General features: G+C 36.8%; 1 protein-coding gene across 2 annotated transcripts in view; it reads right to left on the reverse strand.

Annotated features, from left to right (window-relative positions):
- igf1ra (insulin-like growth factor 1a receptor) overlaps window positions 1-19,142 on the reverse strand; it is a 172,596-nt gene that overhangs the window by 107,823 nt on the left and 45,631 nt on the right. The gene's annotated exons all lie outside the window — the stretch shown is intronic.

The following is a 19,142-nucleotide window of genomic DNA, read 5'->3' on the forward strand; positions in this document are numbered from 1 at the left end:
CTGCTATTGTAGTGTCAAAATGATCTTAAAATGACAATAATATCATTTATCACAATAAATTTTGTTGCTATATATATCGTACCACAAAAAATAGATAGTGTGACAGGCCTAATTCACATCTGTATGTCTGTCCTATTAAAATGAAAGTTAAAAAAAAAACTGAAAATGAGCTGAAACAACACGATATTTTTTTTGAGGACAACTTAACTATTTTATGTTCAATCCACTTAAATTTATTAAATTAATCAATTTGTGTTAGGATGAATGTGTGGAACCCTGCATTTTCTTTACAGTACATTTAAAAACACAATAAAATAAAGTGAAATAAAATGACAAAGCAACACTAAAAGCAAAAACAACAACTAAATTACGTCAGCACTAAGTTAAGACTCTTTTCATATCGAATTAGTCAAACACCACCAATCCTAGCTGCCATTCTGCTTGTAATTAACAGTTTTAAAAGGCATAAGATGGAAGGAATGTGCCAGAAATAACTGGATTTGTGCAAAGCCTAGAGTGTAAATCCTGCCCACTGGAGTAGCGCAGAGAGGTCGAAGATTAATTGATTTCCACTTATATTTCATCCAGCATTTCTCGTGATCATCTCCTTAATGCAGGGGACGTCACTGGACATCGCGGGACCTGCTTACTCAAGCAATGACCCGGGACACAGAACGGCGATACGTAACGTCTTTTCAGTCATTAGGGAGCAGTAGAGCATCTGCTTGTCTGCTTTAAGTAATAGAGGTGAGACACAATGCTACTCATCAGCTGTTTTGCAGTGTACAGTTTGGTCCATCCGCCCTTGATATTAATCTTTGCAGTTCATTAAAACGGACAAATGCGTTTGTACTTTCCGCTTCAGCTGTGAAAACAGTTGAAAGGGAACAAAGTGTCAACGACAACCGTAAGAGGATAAGAGTACAGATTAGCGTTTTTAAGAGAAGAAAAAAGGGAATAGGATGCTAGTGGGACGCATAAAGTGCATACTAGTCTACCTTCTTTACTAGTTGTGGAAAAGCACGAATGATGCGAGTCCAAATAAAGTGATGTTTATATAATTGTGTGCAGATTTGTATTCTCAGTAAGCTCAAGATAGGCCTACAGGAGCTGTTTTACACAAAATAATTTAATAATAAAACAAATCTTTTTTCTCTGCAATGAAGTGATTGGTCGTTTAGTGCGATTTAAAACAGCACTTCTCTGACATCCTATTAAAATAAACAAATTGGTAAATAAACACAGAGACAATAAACAAATACAGAAATAAAAATAAATTTACTGCAAATTTTCTGTGCGCACAATTTGATAGGTCAGTTACTCCCTATATTTTTACATCTCTGCACCAGCCGTTTATTCATTCATTCATTTTCTTTTCGGCTTAGTCGCTTTATCAATCTGGGAATGAACCGCCAATTATCCAGCATATGTTTTACGCAGCGGATGCCCTTCCAGCTGCAACCCATCTCTGAGAAACATCCATACACACTCATTCACTACGGACAATTTAGCCTTTCCAATTCACCTATAGTGCATGTCTTTGGAGTGTGGGGGAAACCGGAGCACCCGGAGGAAAAAAACATATATATATATATATATATATATATATATATATATATATATATACACACACACATATATTTATTTTTTTTTATTTCACTTTATTTTATTCTGAAATTTTTTTTGTCATTTATTTAGGAGGGTAAAATGTTTCTTTGTGGAATCTAAATTAATCTTTGAAATGTCTGAAATTACTTAGAGAAACAGCTTCTTCATTTATTGATTTGTTTTATTTATTCACTACTTCAATATTAAAATAGCTGAGTGTTGATGTAATTTTGTTGTCGTTTTTGTCTTTTTTGACCTTGTCCTTATACATATACATATATATACATATACATATACACACATATAGGCAAAAACAACAACAAAATTACACCAACACTTAGCTAAGACTCTTTTGATATGGAATTAGTGAACAAACATCACCAATCCAAGCAAATGAAAAACCACAGCTCTTTTTATAGCAATTTGAGAGTTTTCAAAGATTGATTTATATTCCACAAAGAATCCCTTTTTCCCCCACTAAATAAATGATTAAAAAACATTTCAGCAGCTGAATTTCTCAGTTTGTGATCTGCAACTAAATGGTGACATTGTGATTTATGAAGCACTTCAAGCAGAGTGATGCGAAACAACAACAGGAAGAGGAAGTGCCAGGAAAACATTTCCTCTTAATAGCACTGGCATGGTGTTGTTTTTCCTAAATACGGTGCTGTAAACTTGATTAGAAGATATATGTTTTAACTAAAACTGCACAGAGAAGGGCCTTAATTGGCCTGTTTGAGTAGCAGCGGGAAAATTGTTTAATTTCCATATAAATTAGTACTCCCAAACAGGATGTATTCAAACTTTTGGATTTTAAGGAAATACTTAATGACCCATACTATACTACATGCTCGCTCACATGGACGACTATGGCTACGTTTACGTGGACAACGGTAATCAAATTATTTGCCTTTAACTGAATAAGACAATAATATGATTAAGGTGTTTACATGAGTTGCTTTTTGAATGTTGCTTTCATGATACCGTTTTACACGTTATAGCACATTATAAGATTAACATAAGATTAACATCACCGTGCTATCCACGTTTCCACAGTAATTTTGGGTGAATCATTTTTAATTTGTCGAAATTCAGGAAATATTCAGGAACATTTCATGCATGCCCCCCGTGAAAAACTAGATATTGGATGCGATTACGAACTGCTTGAAGAGTGCTGTTTAAATGGAGTTTGATACTGCACACTGTATTGGGGGAAAAAAAACTCTGATCTGTGTCTGTGGCCCTTCACTGACTCAGTAGGTGCAGAGAATAGTGTCTAAGAGCCGTGAGTGTGTATAGACTGTCTGCAAAATGCGCCAAAAATCCTACACAACGGTAATAGTTTGATTAGGGTGTTTACATGTCTGTACTACACTTCAATAATGCAACTAAAATCGGCATTCATGTCCACATGTCTTAATTCGATTTCTGTTCAGTTCGATTATGACCTTAGTCGGATAAAGGTAATCAAAAATCGTTGTTTACAGGGTAGACTCTTAATCTGAGTATTGTCCTAATCGTATTAAAATCAAATTATTATTATTATTGGCAATTACCAAGCTTACGAGGGACAAACACTTTTGACTATGCAAAAAAAGGTGAGTAGAGTTTAACAATACGAAAATGACCAGCAACACTATTGTAAGAATAAGTACCAGCAACCAACCACAGCAAACAATTTTCATATGAGATGAGTAGATTATCAATGTTTACATTGCTAAAGCAATCCCAGCAAACGTCTTTTCAGCTACCTTTGGAAGTGGTCAATACTGGACTCAAATCATAATACTATACCAATTAGGCATGGGCCGGTATAAGATTCTAATGGTATGATAACCTTGGATAAAAATATCACGGTTTCACGATGTTGTGATTACTGCTATAAAATATATTCTTTTTAAATGTCTGGGTAAAAAACTAAAACTTTTTTTCCCCATTAAACACAATATATTTTGTTCTGAGAAACATTTATAATATTTATAACAGGAAAAACAGAAACATGTCAGCCTAAATAATTCAAATGAATCATTGACTTCTGCTGTCTTCATTAGTTTCAAAAACACAGGTTTCTTTACAATTTAAAATGGCATCTTTTGATATCTTTTCTGCTGGAGATACTGTTGTCCTAAAAAACAAATCTTACATATATCTTAAGAAGGGTATTACAGAATATTTTGGCTGCTTTAAACCCTTGACTTTTTCCAAACAGTGGTATATAAGACAGTTATCGTCCCATGCCTAATACCAATATATATATGGGGCCTTATATGCAAATCTTAAATGAAAAATCTCTTTACTTTTTTAGAGGAGGTCTAAATGGGTCTTGTTTACATGAACATCGGTATTTCTAAAACCACACTTTTCGATATTTGTCAACATAAAAATGGAGTATCGGGTGACTGAACCCGAAGCTTGCCGAAAACTCTGGTCAGGGTGAAGATTTTTCGAATCTCCAGGTACAGTGTGGTCATGCGGACACAACAACCTGAGTTTTTGTCTTAAAACATCAGCGTTCGTGCTGTTTTCTCGTTTCTGATTAGTCAACAAGGCTGGGTTCACATCAAATGCGAAAGATGCGAATGAGGCAGATTCGTGTTATGCATTCTGCTTCATTCGCACCACAGAATGGTAATTCAGCTTTGTTATCATGTTTGTGTTAACTTGTATGCAATTTACTTGCACAAATGCTTAATTCTGTATTAGGTGTGAACCCAGCATTTAAGTGTCATTATCTCCACCTGTTGGTTCCTTGTGCCCTTAACATGCATCACAGTGGATTTGTGTATTGTCATGTGGATGAAGATTTGTTTTGTTTAAAAGAATGTTTATAAAAATAACCATGTATGCGTGTCATTCTGAAACCAAAATTGTCAAGTTTAATCTAAATGATTAACTTGCCCTTTCTATGAATGTTAACTAGAGCAAACAAGATATTTAGAAACAGTGTGCAGTATTGTTTTAAAATCAGATTCAGCCATGTATCATCCACCATCAAATCTATTCCTGTTGGATCAAAGTTCAGGTTTGCTCTAGCTAAATATCCAGTTTCACTGGGAAAGGTTATGGAAGTGAAATGATATGAAAACGCCAATTCACAAATCTCAAAGTCTCATTGTTCCCCCTCCATAAAATACAGTCCAAAGGTTTGGTCAGTAAGAAAGAAAATGATACTTTTTATTCAACTAGGACACGTTAAAGTGATTAAAAGTGACAGCAAAGACCTAAAGTTACAAAAGACTACTATTTCAAGCAAACGCTGTTAATCTAAGAATCCAGATGACTGATTTGCACAAGAATATTGACCAACACACCCTTTCTCAACATCAACAGTAATATGTAAAGCTTCTTGAGTGAAACAAATCAGCATATTACACCAATTTCTGGATGATGATATATGCACTAATAACAGCTGAAGCATTCAGCTTTGCCATCACAGAAATAAGTTATATTTTAAATATCCAATTTCCATACATGACTCACGCTGAGTGGAACAGTCCATGAAAGAGTCATCTTCTATACGGAGTTGAAGAGCCAACCTGATTAAGTTTAAATCAGAGACAACAAGTCAAACAAGGACAAAAACACTAGCCTAAAGTTGCAAATAAATATCTGCAAGAAAATATCTGTGGGGTCTCTTTCACAGAAGTGGTCGCACAATGAAACAGCAGCATTCCCTGATGGGAAATGCCTCTGGCCTGTGAGGATGCCCGCAGCCCATCCAGGAGACGGATGCCAAGCAATTAAAGCAAAACTTGCTCGTTGAACAGACACGGTCTGGAAGCGTTTTAATAACCTGGAAACTATTTAGAAAATGGTTGACGTTCGGATGCTGACAGCAAAACAAAGGGCTGCATTGTAAAAGAGAGAGAGAGCGTGTGTTTTCTTCACTGATCAACTCCACCGCCGAGCAGCAGAGCGACAAACCCAATAGCTGTCACTGCCGCTTTCATCTCTCTTCCAACTCAACCTTCAGGGGGGAAAAACAGATGCCTGATGAAACTGTCACCCATGTTGCTTCCTTCGTGCTGAATGCCATGCTTGTGTTTTGACTGTAGTAGTAAAAAAAATAAATCATTTCATTGCGACTTCAAGCCAAATGTGTAATTTCTCTGGGAAGCCAGATTTGGTCAAAACCATCTGAGATTCCTTTGTCGGGTGTGTCACTACATGAAAAAAAAGGAGAAAGAAAATGAAGAAAACACATATGCTCTCCTCAGCACAATACCAGGGCTACAATTATGGACACAGAGTGCCAGGAAGACAGCTTTCTGTCCCATTACTCCCACTGGCTAGGGACAGCTCATCCAAAAAAATGAACATTCTGTCATTATTCACTCACACACATGTGGTTTCATTTCTTTTATGACTTTCTTATATGGAACACAGAATATAATGGACAAACAACATTGAACCCAATTGAATTTCATTGTGTGGAAACATCTTTAAAGTGTATTTTCTGTCTTCTAAAGACAACAGATAATGAGTTGAATGGCTTTGATCCGTACAGAGAAGACATTAAAGGGATATTTTGAGTTGTGATGTAGAGTCAATTACCAAAGCACAAATAATCTCATGTCATTCCTGACACATTTTTTTCATCTACTAAATACAAGTAAAAATATATCTGCGAGAACATAATCGTAATCGCCATTTGTACCAAACTGATTATACACCTTTTATAGGCACAAAACTGATGCAAATTGTAGGAAATTGTTAGGGGTGTCAAAATTATTGTTTCTTCGATGCACTGTGATCCAGACATGAAGAATTCGGTATCGGTTCAATAATATTCATAAACGGTTATTATGTACTGACGTCATTTATAGCATATGCGTTATATGTCGGTAGCTTATGGTAAGGGAGGCGACCGTGAGTAATTAAAATGCTCCAACAACTTAAAATGCTAACTGTGCTCAATTCACTGCTTGTGAGTTTGCTCAACAGTCTTTCACTGTTAGGGAAGTACATCAGAACCGAGCTAGGAAATAATTAAAGCTGTAATTAAGCTCTCTCACTTTCTGTGGCCCCTTTGTCCTGCTGACGTGTTCATGAGGTACTGTTTTATCTCTTGGTTGTTACAACAATAATGTTACTGGTAGGTCCAGACATGAGCGTGTCTGCAGAGCGAGTTTTCGTTACCGCATTGCCGTCTATAATGGATCAGCTGATCGCCACGGTCGTGTAACATCAGTGTCCGTGTCACTGTTTGACAAATGGCGCCTGAGCCGCGCTGATCATTAGAGCCAATCGCAGCCTTTTCTGTTGATCGCGTGACCAATCATAGACGTTTAAGAACTTGTTCAACAAGACTCAAAACGCAAACAGAATAATATTATAATATAATAATATAAAATACATAAAATAATAATATAAAATACATTTGTTAATTTGCTATAAATGCTCATTTTGTTCTGTGATTTTATTTGAGTTTCGTTTGATAGATTCAAAAAGAATGTTTTCTTTGATCAGGTAAAATTAAAGGTACACTACATATATCTGTCTGCTTGTATTAAAGGACAAAATCGTATTGCAAATAATATATAAATATATTTATAAATTATGAATTTTAATACAATAATTATTGTGTTCACTCCCCTAAGAAATTGTTTCCTTTTGTGTTTAACAAAAGAAAAAGGCATAAAAGTTTCGATGGCACAAGAGTAATCATCCTTCTTTGGTAATCGACTGCACCTCACAGTCCTATTTAACCCAAAACACCACTTTAAAACTCATTGTATAGATACAAAAAGCAATGAGATTCTTTTAAAATATATTATTTTGTGCGCAACAGAAGAAAACACATCCATGTTAGGAATGACATGAGATTGAGATGATATAATTGCCATTTGCAGTCATTATCAGTCATTAACATCCCTTTAACATTCATTGTATGGCAAGAAAAAGCAGGAGACATTTTCAAAATATCTCTTTTTATCTTCAGCTCATGAAAAAGACATACAGTACATGTTTTATATATATATATATATATCTACTGTGTATTATTTGAGAAATATGTTGTATAACACGCATTATCTTTTAATTTTTTTTCTCCCTCTCTCAATGCTGAATTAGTTACGATTGTTGAGTTGATTTTGGGTTCAATTTATTATTTTAGTATTGTTTAGATATTTTAATGCATCATGAAACTCCAGATGCACCTAATCACGGTTACCCTAATGAAGGCAAGTGTTAGCTGAAAAGTGTAGGTGCAGTTTTAAGCAATAGCCATGTCATTAAAGGCTTTTTAATATTTTTCCACATTTTTTCAGTGCCTTGGACTGATTTTTGCTGTTTATTTTGATGAATTCCTTACCCAAAGAGCACGGACACATTATTTAAGCTACCCCTGAGCACTTTTTGTTTCATTTTAGACATACAGTACATGTTTGGAATAACATGAGTAATCTTCATTCTACAGTTCTATTGCACATCACACTCATTACACTAAATGTCTATTTGAATGAAGGTATATGTGATTTCCAATTTCCACTCTTGGTTAGTGCATCTAATCCTCCACTCTTACCATTTCTCTCCTCCTTCCCCTGCCCGTCCACCAGGACGTGACCCGCCCCGTCCGCTCTCACTCCATAAATCACATGCAGTGTTTGAGGCAGCGAGGATAGACTTAAAAAGGTGCTGTGGCGCTGTCTAACTTTACATCCTTCCCCTGAGAGGCCATTTCCTCCCACTGCACTGCCTCACGAAGGGGCAAAACGCTAGCATGCGGCACTTTCCAATACCCGTGGGCAAAAAAAAAAAATCAGAAGTTCACTGCTCTGAAGTGTCTGTTTCCATGGCAGCAGCAGAGAGCACGTTCACAGGAGCACGTACATACTGTATAAGCGAGTGGACCCACTCTCTGATATTACCATACAACCCAGTGAACAATGACAAAGCTGGTGTTGTTGCACTTTCTAAACTACAAGCTAAAAGGAGGAAAGCAACTTAAGCCAGAAAGTTATGTGGGATTGTTCTGCTCTTTCGAAGCCAAGTGATTCAGTTCTTATAAAAGCCGCAGACCGGAGGTTGACCACCTTTCAGATGAACAAGATTTGGAGGATTTTCAAAAATCTTAAAAGCTGAATTTGCTAAACGAGTTCTTATCCTCAACTTAAATGAAAGGTCCCTAAAGCGTCCCAGGAGGTCGGAAATATTTTCAGCGCTTAAGCAGGTAGAGCTGGTGAAGTTTTATAGTTCATTAAAACATTGTTAAGTGTATCACATGTTAGCAACGGGAGGAAAAAAAACTTCAATGGCATTCCATAGCAGTGCATTACCAGATCGGCTCATAGAGACTGGATGGGTCTTTTCAACTCCAGGAGCCCACCTACGGCACATAGGGCTAAAATAATGCTCCGGTCATAATGACCGTAACTCAACTCTTTCTTTAATCTGAATGGAAGATGAAGAAGAGCATGGACAGACAGTGAGAAGAGAGCGGGAGAGAAAGAGAGAGAGAGCTTATGGGGAGGAGCATTTTTCTTCACATTCCTCTGATCAATTTCCCAGGCTGCTGAGTTGACAGGAGAATTGTCACATTTTGACTCTAACCAGACATGATAAATGATACGAAAACCTTAATGTCTTAAACAGTAACAAATGAAACAAACAAGGAGTAATAGGATATTTTGTTGATCGTTTGGTTTCTATGCTTCACAAAACTGTATATCAATGGCTTGGTGGAGCTTTCTAAAAGACTGCAGTTAGATAGTTTTTTTTGTTTGGGTTGTTTTTCTTATTAATGAAACAGACACATTAAAGTGATAAAAAGGGACATTGCATTTGCAGTCTTACAGGAGATTTGCGTTTCAAATCGATGCTTTCCTGTTAAAATGTATTAATGAATCTAGGAAGAAATTATTTCAATTAAAAAAAATCCTAAAATTAATTTGAGAAAAATGTTTCTTGAGTGCCACATCAGTTAATTGGAATACTTCCTGAATGATCATGTGATCATTTGCGAACTTAAAGATTAGATCCCTATAGGGATGCGACGAGACCTTGAGCTACGAGATCTCGCGAGTCTAAATCGTGATGAGATTTCTCGTTGAGGTGAAAAGTAGTCTCGTGCAGTTGTGATGTTATGATGGAGCGTGAGGGTGAATTTAGCACTAAAGATTGGAGGCAGGTTTGGATTAGAACCGCACATCAAGTGCTTTGCACACACCCGACAGGCTGGCCTCAGAGTTGTGCGTCACTTATTTGGGCTGGGTGAGTGTGAAGTAACCGATTTTTTCTTCACCAGAGTTCAAGGGTTGCTGCGTTCAAAAGCAGAGGCTGCTACAACTGCTGCTACATGCATTAACCACGGCTCAAAACATAAGATAGAATAGCACTTCAGATATGCTTAAAGCCATGATCGTCATAAACACTAATGGAATCAAGACATGTGCAGTATTCCTATTTCAGTCGCATTACTGAAGTGCAGTACAGACATGTAAACTACGTAATCAAACTATTACCGTTGTGTAGGACTTTTGCCGTACGTTCACACTGAAAGCGGCAAGAGCGTCAAAGTAGCCGGAAGTCATTCATTATCAATGAGAGCTGGCGGCAATAAGTGTCGAGGAGCAGCACGGCATGTCTTCGACAGTGTGAGCGTCGAGGAGAGTTGAAATCAAGTCAACTTTATGGTAATGAGCTATGACGCGGTTCAGCGGCAAGTAATCGGAATGAAGAAGTCCACCGCTTGAGAGGAGTTCAGAGAACACAGACCTGTGAACTTTGGTTCCGACCACAGTTGTTCCCAAGGGTTTGATTATTGCGGTCACCGGATTTTCAATTATTTACAATGTTTTCTAACAGTAACATGCATTAAATAAGTTACTGGTGAGTTACTGTTGTGCATTAATGTTATATATATTTATCTTAAAAAAAGCGGGAGTCTTGAGAAAGAAGAGCTCTTTTTGACAATGTATGTTTAAGTGAAATATTAGGAGAATATTAACGTTGTTTGTAACATGAAGAACAATATATTTAGTGCTCCCACATTGTACAAGATGCAAAGTGCACTTCACAATCACATATTTTATTACATATATTATTACATGATATTTGCCCGACATTATTGTTAAATGTACATAACGTCACCCTAGACTGTAGGAGTGTGTAGACATTTATCATCTAGATATAAATTTTCTGTGGCTTCAACCAAGTATAAAGGATTTATATAGATATAATAATAGTGAATGTCCTTATTGTGTTTTTATAGCAAAGCTCAGTTGTGCACATTTTTCATTCATTCTTTTTTGCCTGTATGGGTAATTGGATTGAGTGATTAGATTTTGAGCCATCGCCTTCATTATGACATGACGATGATATGGAATAAGTTGTTTATTGGGTTTAATTTTTCCAAACCAATTTTTATGCAAGGTTAGTCACGGTGTAAGTGAACATTACATTAGTTTCCTCCACTGCAGTCAATCAGATAAAACAGACAAGATTATCGCCCTACACATTTTTACACAAACATTCCATACATATTCCAAACATACACATCTGTTCTAGTAATAAACACATTTATAATGTTGCAATTTACAGTATAGGAATGCTTATCTAATGCTGGGTAATGTCCACATCTGTCACACTAAACCTGTGGTTGCATGATTTATCACGGTTTATCACCTAAAAGCATGATTTCATATCTATTAATATAATGAAAAGTCATATTTGAGGTTGCGCTAAATTCTCCACAGGAACACCAAGAACTCTCCTGGTGATCCGTGGTGTTGTCTGATTGCTTGACCAGAAGAAAACACTAAACTTCTTTCTCAAGCCCAATCGGCACAGGCCGACGGCTGCATCCTCAATTGACCACATGTCCTGCTGTTACAGTAAAGCCCGGTCCAATGGTGACGGCTGTGTGAAACAAAATGTTCTGACTGGGAAACCATCCTCTGCTGTTCCACATGAAAGACTCTCTCCACTGTCCCAAAACACAGCAGTTTCCTTAAAGTCTGTACAAAATAAACATAACACAGCCCTCAATTTTGTGTTCCTGCATATGCACTGTCAATATTTCCATTAATTAAAAGTTCCTGTATTTTGTGATTCATGTTTGTTTGTTCTTGTTTATTTAAGCTTTCGAATTGCATCATAGGACGTTGATATCTGCTGTGACAACTTTCATTCATTCATTTTTTTTATTTTCAGCTTAGTCTCTTTATTAATCTGGGGTCGCCACAGCAGAATTGACCACCAACTTATCCAGCATATGTTTTACGCAGAGGATGCCCCTCCAGCTGCAACCCATGCAACCCAAACTTCCATTCACACACATACACTACGGACAATTTAGCTTACCCAATTCACCTGTACATGTTTTTGGACTGTGGGGGGAAAAACAGAGGAAATCTATGTGAACACGGGGAGAACATGCAAACTCCACACAGAAATGGCAACTGACCCAGCAGAAGCTCGGACCAGCGATCTTCTTGCTGTAAGGCGATTTTGCTACCCACTGTGCCACCGTGCTGCCGCTGTGACAACGTTTGATATTTTAAAGTAATTGCGCCTTTTTATTGACATTTTTACTAGTTCAAAACTAAACATTGTCTATGTTGGTCATGTAAACTTTTTTTGTTATTTATATCAATATATACGATAGTAGTCAACATTCGAAGTGAATAGAAAATGTTTTTGAAAAAAATTATCCCAGTAGGGCCGGGCGATTAAAACAGCATCAGTATTTATTGACCCTACACCATTGTCAATAACGATTACATAAAAAGTTCGGTATGAAGTTTCGGTATGAAGCGCTTTTTCTTAAAACACCTAGAATGCCGCGAGCACATCGCGATACATGTAAGTAGAACTAACCATTCTGCTTCACACTTTGTATGGAATACACATTTCAGTAATAACGGCAGACTGATTACCTCAGATAATCAAACACTGCAGTGCTTTTTACTTTTCTCCATAAACTTGTATCAGAGCTGAAGCAATGATTTGTCCATTTGTCATCCTCTGAGAAAACAGTTGATGGTCATCTAGTTACCGAAAGACGATGGGGAGCACAAACGCAGCGCAAAGTGCATTTAAAACGAAGGAAAACACGCACTGGCGCTTATCACTTGCGAGTTTTTGTTTGCGCCATCGCCACTTTAGGTCAGAATAACAACACATGCAAAAATGAGTGCCGTATAGCAGCAGTGATATTGCAAATAAAAAAGGTTGTAAGGATGCCGCCAGAGTGGTTTTTTGGTTTCTTTTCTTGTGCATCCCAGCCACTAGCACCCCCTCTGAAAGATTTTTTAGCATAGGGGGTTATATAGGTATACAACTTTACAATTTGTAATGCTGCAGTATGTATTAGAAAATTGATGGTTAGTTCCTTTACTTGAAAGCTCAGATTTTATTATTATAATTTGATATGCTTACAGAGTTTGAGGTTTACCTTATCATTATCATTAACATCTTACAGATGATCTACCTTTACCATTGCACACACTTTCTAACACTTTATCAAATTTAAGACTCTCTTTAACACTTATGTTTATTTTGAGACACTATAGAGACTATATTTTTTTTGTTTAAATATTTTCGGTTTTGACAATTAAATCTCTTTCTTTCTTAAATCATTTGTCTTAGTAATGTTGGTAAATTAAAATAAAGTGGTTAAGTAACAAAATATCCTAATATTCCTTAACTGATTGACAAAAAATATACAATAATTATTCACACCGAGTGATTTTTTTTGTTGTATCTTAAATGGAATCGAGCGTGAGCAAACGATGACAGTAAACTTCATTTTTGGGTGAACTATACCTTTAAAATGCAGAGGCAAATAAATCAGCTGGCCCAGAGTCACACTGGGCTGCTTTGCAAAATTGCACAGTGGAAACCCTGATACACATCCTCTGAAGTCTAACACCTGCTTTATGATTCATTGTCTTGTCATTTCCTCTTACATCTATCTTTTTATCCGTTCTTTTTTCTCCTCACCTCCGCTTGAGGCCATTATAACCTGGATTACGGCAGTATGATGGAGCCGTATGCAAACCGGTGAATGTGAATGACAGATTGATTTAATGCGGCCCCTGCAGGCAGCGACTGATCCCTGCCACACAGACAGGACACGCTAACAGGCCATATGGGAGAAACACCACACTGGATTCCTATCCGAGCGCTGAATGAAAAGTCCAGAGATGGCAATCTGTCGCATATCCGATGTTAACAAGCAGAGGAAACGGCAGAGGGCGAAAGGTCAGGGAAGGGGCTTAATCTAATAATCGACTTGCAACAATCACCCATTTATGCAGGAACAGCCTGACCATCTATGGACCTGCCAAACAGCCAATCAACTTGTGCTAACCACAGTTAAAAGCAAGAAAGGAGAGTAAATATGTGCCACGGGAAAACACATTCTGCAGGCAAGATGACTGACTTGAGTAAAAAAAAAAATCTAAAAATCACAATATCACAAACAAAGCTGACTCTGTCTTGCACAAACTCACACACACGGTCACAGCTCGGGGAGCCACATTTGGAGCCGTGCTTTAGATTTTTATGTAAACACTCCCATGTAGCCGTAATGGCTGCCACTCTCGGTTCTGCCATTTAGGGGAAGGGTCTGCTGGAAGGTAAACCGCTCTGTGTAAGGGTTCAGAAAGAGCAAAAAAAAAGACGTAAACAGATTCATTTAGACCACACGTGCTTTTTAAGGAAATCTGCCATTCCTGTTGCTCATGAGGAAGGCATGCTAAAGTTGGAGCGTTACGCAGGGTGCCCTTTCTCTACGGTTTCAAAACAAATAAAAATAGAAATGTGGTCAACCTGGGACGTTATCGGCAGCAGGCAGAGAGCAAGTCAGGAGGGAGACTTACTCGGTTAAAACAGCAGCACAAGATTTGTTCCCATTCCAAACAGTGTCAGAGTGTTTACATTAGAAATGGGGACACACACACACACAAAAAAACTGAACGTATCCAAAGGTGCCTGTGAAACGTCAAGCAAGTGAAAGGGAAAGGAATGTCCAACCAAGCTTGTTTACAAGTACATACATGTTTGGCTTGGTTTGCATGCTAATCATATCACGTTAGAAAAAAAACTTTTTCAGTAAGAACAGAGTAAGTATGTATGCAGTGGTTTTCGAAACAACAATGTAAAAGAATTGTGCAGTCGATAATAAAAATGAATACATATATTGATAAAATACATATATTTGACTAATATTTTAACAGTTTTGGGATCAGAAGGTTATTTTCAAACTTTTTTTTTTATTCAGCAAGGATGCATAACATTTATTGGATGTGACAGTAAAGAAAGAACGAACGAAAGAAAGAACGAAAGAAAGAAGGAAAGAAAAAAAGAAAGAAAGAAAGAAAGAAAGAAAGAAAGAAAGAAAGAACAAACAAACGAAAACAGAAAGAAAGAAAGAAAGAAAGAAAGAAAGAAAGAAAGAAAGAAAGAAAGAATAAATAAAGAAAGAAGTAAAGAAAGTAAAGGAAAGAAAGAAAGAAGTAAAGAAAGTAAAGGAAAGAAGTAAAGAAGTAAAGAAAGTAAAGAAAGAAAGAAAGAAGTAAAGAAGTAAAGAAAAGAAGTAAAGAAGTAAAGAAAGTAAAGAAAGAAAGAAAGAAAGAAAGAAGTAAAGAAGTAAAGAAAGAAAGAAAGAAGTAAAGAAGTAAAGAAAGAAAGAAAGAAAGAAAAAAAGAAGTAAAGAAAGAAGTAAAGAAAGAAGTAAAGAAAGAAGTAAAGAAGTAAAGAAAGAAAGAAAGAAGTAAAGAAGTTAAGAAAGAAAGAAAAAAAGAAGTAAAGAAAGAAGTAAAGAAAGAAAGAAAGAAAGCAAGAAAGAAAGAAAGAAAAAAAGAAGTAAAGAAAGAAGTAAAGAAGTAAAGAAAGAATGAAAGAAGTAAAGAAAGAAGTAAAGTAAAGAAAGAAAGAAAAAAAGAAGTAAAGAAAGAAAGAAAGAAGTAAAGAAAGAAAGAAAGAAAGAAAGAAAGAAAGAAAGAAGTAAAGAAAGAAAGAAAGAAAGAAAGAAAGAAAGAAAGAAAGAAAGAAGTAAAGAAAGAAAGAAAAAAAGAAGTAAAGAAAGAAGTAAAGAAGTAAAGAAAGAAAGAAAGAAAGAAAGAAAGAAAGAAGTAAAGAAAGAAAGAAGTAAAGAAAGTAAAGGAAAGAAAGAAAGAAGTAAAGAAAGAAGTAAAGAAGTAAAAAAAAGAAAGAAAGAAAGAAAGAAAGAAAGAAAGAAAGAAAGAAAGAAAGAAAGAAAGAAAGAAAGAAAGAATGAAAGAAAGAAGTCACGGTTGAGGAAAGGACGAGGACTCAAATGCAGAACTAAAATGGGTATTTCATAATTATAAAATAAAACAAAAGAAAAAACAAAAACAACCCAGAGGAGGAAAACATTAACAAAAGCAACTAAACAAACAAACTGGGCTGGCAGAGAAAAGCTAGGCTGAACAGGACTGGACACAACACAACAAGATATTGGAAAAATGATGAACTGGTATGCGACAGCAAACATGAGACAATAAAGGAGAAATAATTGGCAAACAAACAGGTGAACATAATAAACTAATAATGGTTTAACAAGAAGGGGGGGGCTAGACAATAGACAGAAGCACATGACACAAGGCATGGGCTCACGTAAAAAACAGGACTAGAATGCACAGCCAATGAGAGAACTCATTAACCGAACCATGTAACAAACATAAGACCAACACAAACAAATGCAAGACACAAGCACACGATAAATGAAAACTTCCATTGCACGCACATGTGGCATAGACGTTTCGGATCCCAGCGCCAACCGAAACTAACTAGACTTGAGCGCTGAGAACAAAAACGCCATGCCGCGAACAAAATAACAAATACACCAGGACGGGAGCACGCTTCCCGAACAAAGATATTAGGTTGTCAGAAATTACAATTTAAATTAATTACATTGTCATTTTATTCAAACGATTGCCATTTTTTGCAACTGTGGTAAGAATAAGAGATTTTCTTTTAACCAACATTAAAAGAAATACTTACCAACACTAAACTTATTACTGGCATTTTTATTGCCAAATTCCCATTTTTAATAAAATCTCAAACTAAAAAAAACAATGTAGCCCCGAACTGGCGACCTTCCGCATGGGAGTCAGTTGCTCTAACAAAGAGGCTAAAGATCATGGCCTGGACCAAGAAGTGAGGTTTACCTGCACAGCACTTCACTAGCTGGCCTCTGCTACACTCACCCTCCTAAACCTCACTCCCATCCGGGTCACGGCACCAATGAAGCCCGCCAGTCCTACTCCAACCTGCTCCGAGCTGGGACCGAATTGGCGACCTTCCGCATGGCAGTCGGTTGCTCTAACTAGGAGGCTAACTCTTCACTAACTGGCCTCTGCCACACACTAAACCAAACAAGACCATCATTCTCGATAAAATCAACTGTAATTAGGATGAATATTGATTTCTGTTTTTAAAAATCAAAGAAAAAAGCAACAAAGCGTAGTAATAATAAGGTAAAATATGAAAGAACAAGTGCACTGATGTGAGCTTTTTATTATCTAAGAGGAGGAGACATGAGATATCACATACACATTTCATTCAACACACACACCAAACTACATCTTCGTAATTGATGATAGAGAAGGGGCAGATTTCAAAGGTCTGTAGTGTGTTTATCTGCCTGCATACTGGACCCTCAAACTTAAGTGCCAACATAGATGAAAGGCAGCCTAATGCACCTCCGGCCTCCCAAGCAGCTAATGGTTGACAGAAAACACTGGCGAGAGGGGATTGGATGGGTATATGTACACAGGGTGCTTTAACTGCATTATCTTCTTGGTCTCTTTGCATGTCTTATCTCGCGAGATTTCGAAATAGACCTGCCAACCCCGTACCCCACCACATATAAGAATGGCCAGAAGCTACTTAAGATTGCTTCATGAAATTTATTGGGCTTGAGATAGCTTGATCAATATTTACTGAGGCCCAATACTGATACAAACCTGTGTGCTACTAAAATGGTTGTGGAACTGATGTCAAAACGACATCATAAAGCCAAAGCAGTATTGTTTTCCAGTGGCTGATTTATGTGTAAAGTGTTGGATGGAGTTGCTGAAGGCCACATCAGAGATGGTTTCAGACTGGGAATGAAAGTGCACAGCTATATGTCAAATATCCTTGATAGCACACTCTTTTGACTTATTCTTTCGCTTTAAGGCAACTGCTGCTGTACTTTGTAACTGTTTGAGTTAATGCAGGTGCTCTTTTTCCACCCTTCCTAGCTCAAATTTTGTAGCTTACTTTACTGTTGCATTTAAAAACAACTAGATTCACACGGTTAAGGGGATAGTTCACTCAAAATGGAAGATGTACTCACCATTTACTCAAGTCAACTTGGTCAACTCAACTCAATGATTTTATACATTGGTTTCCTTTTTCTGTTAAACACCAAATAAGTTATTTTGAAGAATGTTTGAAAGCTGTTACTGTTGACTTTCATAGTAGGAAAAACAAATATAATGGAAGTCAACAGTTACAGGTTCCCAACATTTTTCAAAATAACTTATTTTCTGTTCAATAGAAAAAAGAAACGCAAACAAGTTTGTGACATGCGCAGGTTGAGTAATGTTTAGACTGCATGATTTTTAAAGCAGTGTGAAAACATCTGTGACGTAACTACATGACTAGCGTTGCTGTGTTTACAATGCAAGATAGACTGCAGACAATGTTGTCTCGGTCCACAAACTACATCACACAACCAAACACACGTGAGAAGTGACATGGAGACATGTCGTATATCTTTTGTTACTAATTAATGAGAAAGAAACCTTTAGAGGGGTAAAAAATGTACTTATTTTTGCTCACCTGGCTTTTGAAGAGAATAAGCAATTACTCCTCAATCTTTTTTCTCTTTTGACCTGGTTGTGATATTGCTCAGATAGCATGTCAAACAGATACAAGTGTTTCTGCCAAATTTTCACTAGTTTTCCCTCCATTCCTTGGGTCCAAATAGACCAAAAAGAAGCCCTTAACCTCTCCCACAACCTCCCGCTGGCTTGCAGATACCCACACTAGTGAATGCTGTTCTCTCATTGGCTGTAGGTAATCATTGATGTTATTGTCAATCAGAACACATTTCACACAGTATGATTTTGAATTGCAGATCCAGATATTTAGCATGCCAAATATCTCATAGGCATCGACGACTCTTCTGCGATTCTCTCAGATCGAGTCTTCGATAGTTCACACTGTGTGATAGTCACTCACGTAAACGAACACAGATTTGCCTGTGAATTCAGGCATTTGTAGAGTCAAAACAGGGGGCTAAAATCATGCAGTCTGAACTCGGCATAAGTGATGACAGAATTTCCAGTTTTGGGTGAACTATCCCTTTAAATGTAAATACTAAAAAAAGTTGTCAATCAAATTTTCTCAACAACTTAAAAATAAACTACAAACAATAAAAATCAAACAAACTGCAAATAAAAGTAATATTTTCACAAAGAAAAAAAGTGACTTGATGTTGATATTGGTATTAATATAATGATGAAAAAAGAGCTGTTGATTTAACTGGCAGCCTTTACAGGTTATCAGAAATTAAG

This window comes from Danio aesculapii, chromosome 18 (genome assembly GCF_903798145.1).
Source record: "Danio aesculapii chromosome 18, fDanAes4.1, whole genome shotgun sequence".
Classification (NCBI taxonomy): domain Eukaryota; kingdom Metazoa; phylum Chordata; class Actinopteri; order Cypriniformes; family Danionidae; genus Danio; species Danio aesculapii.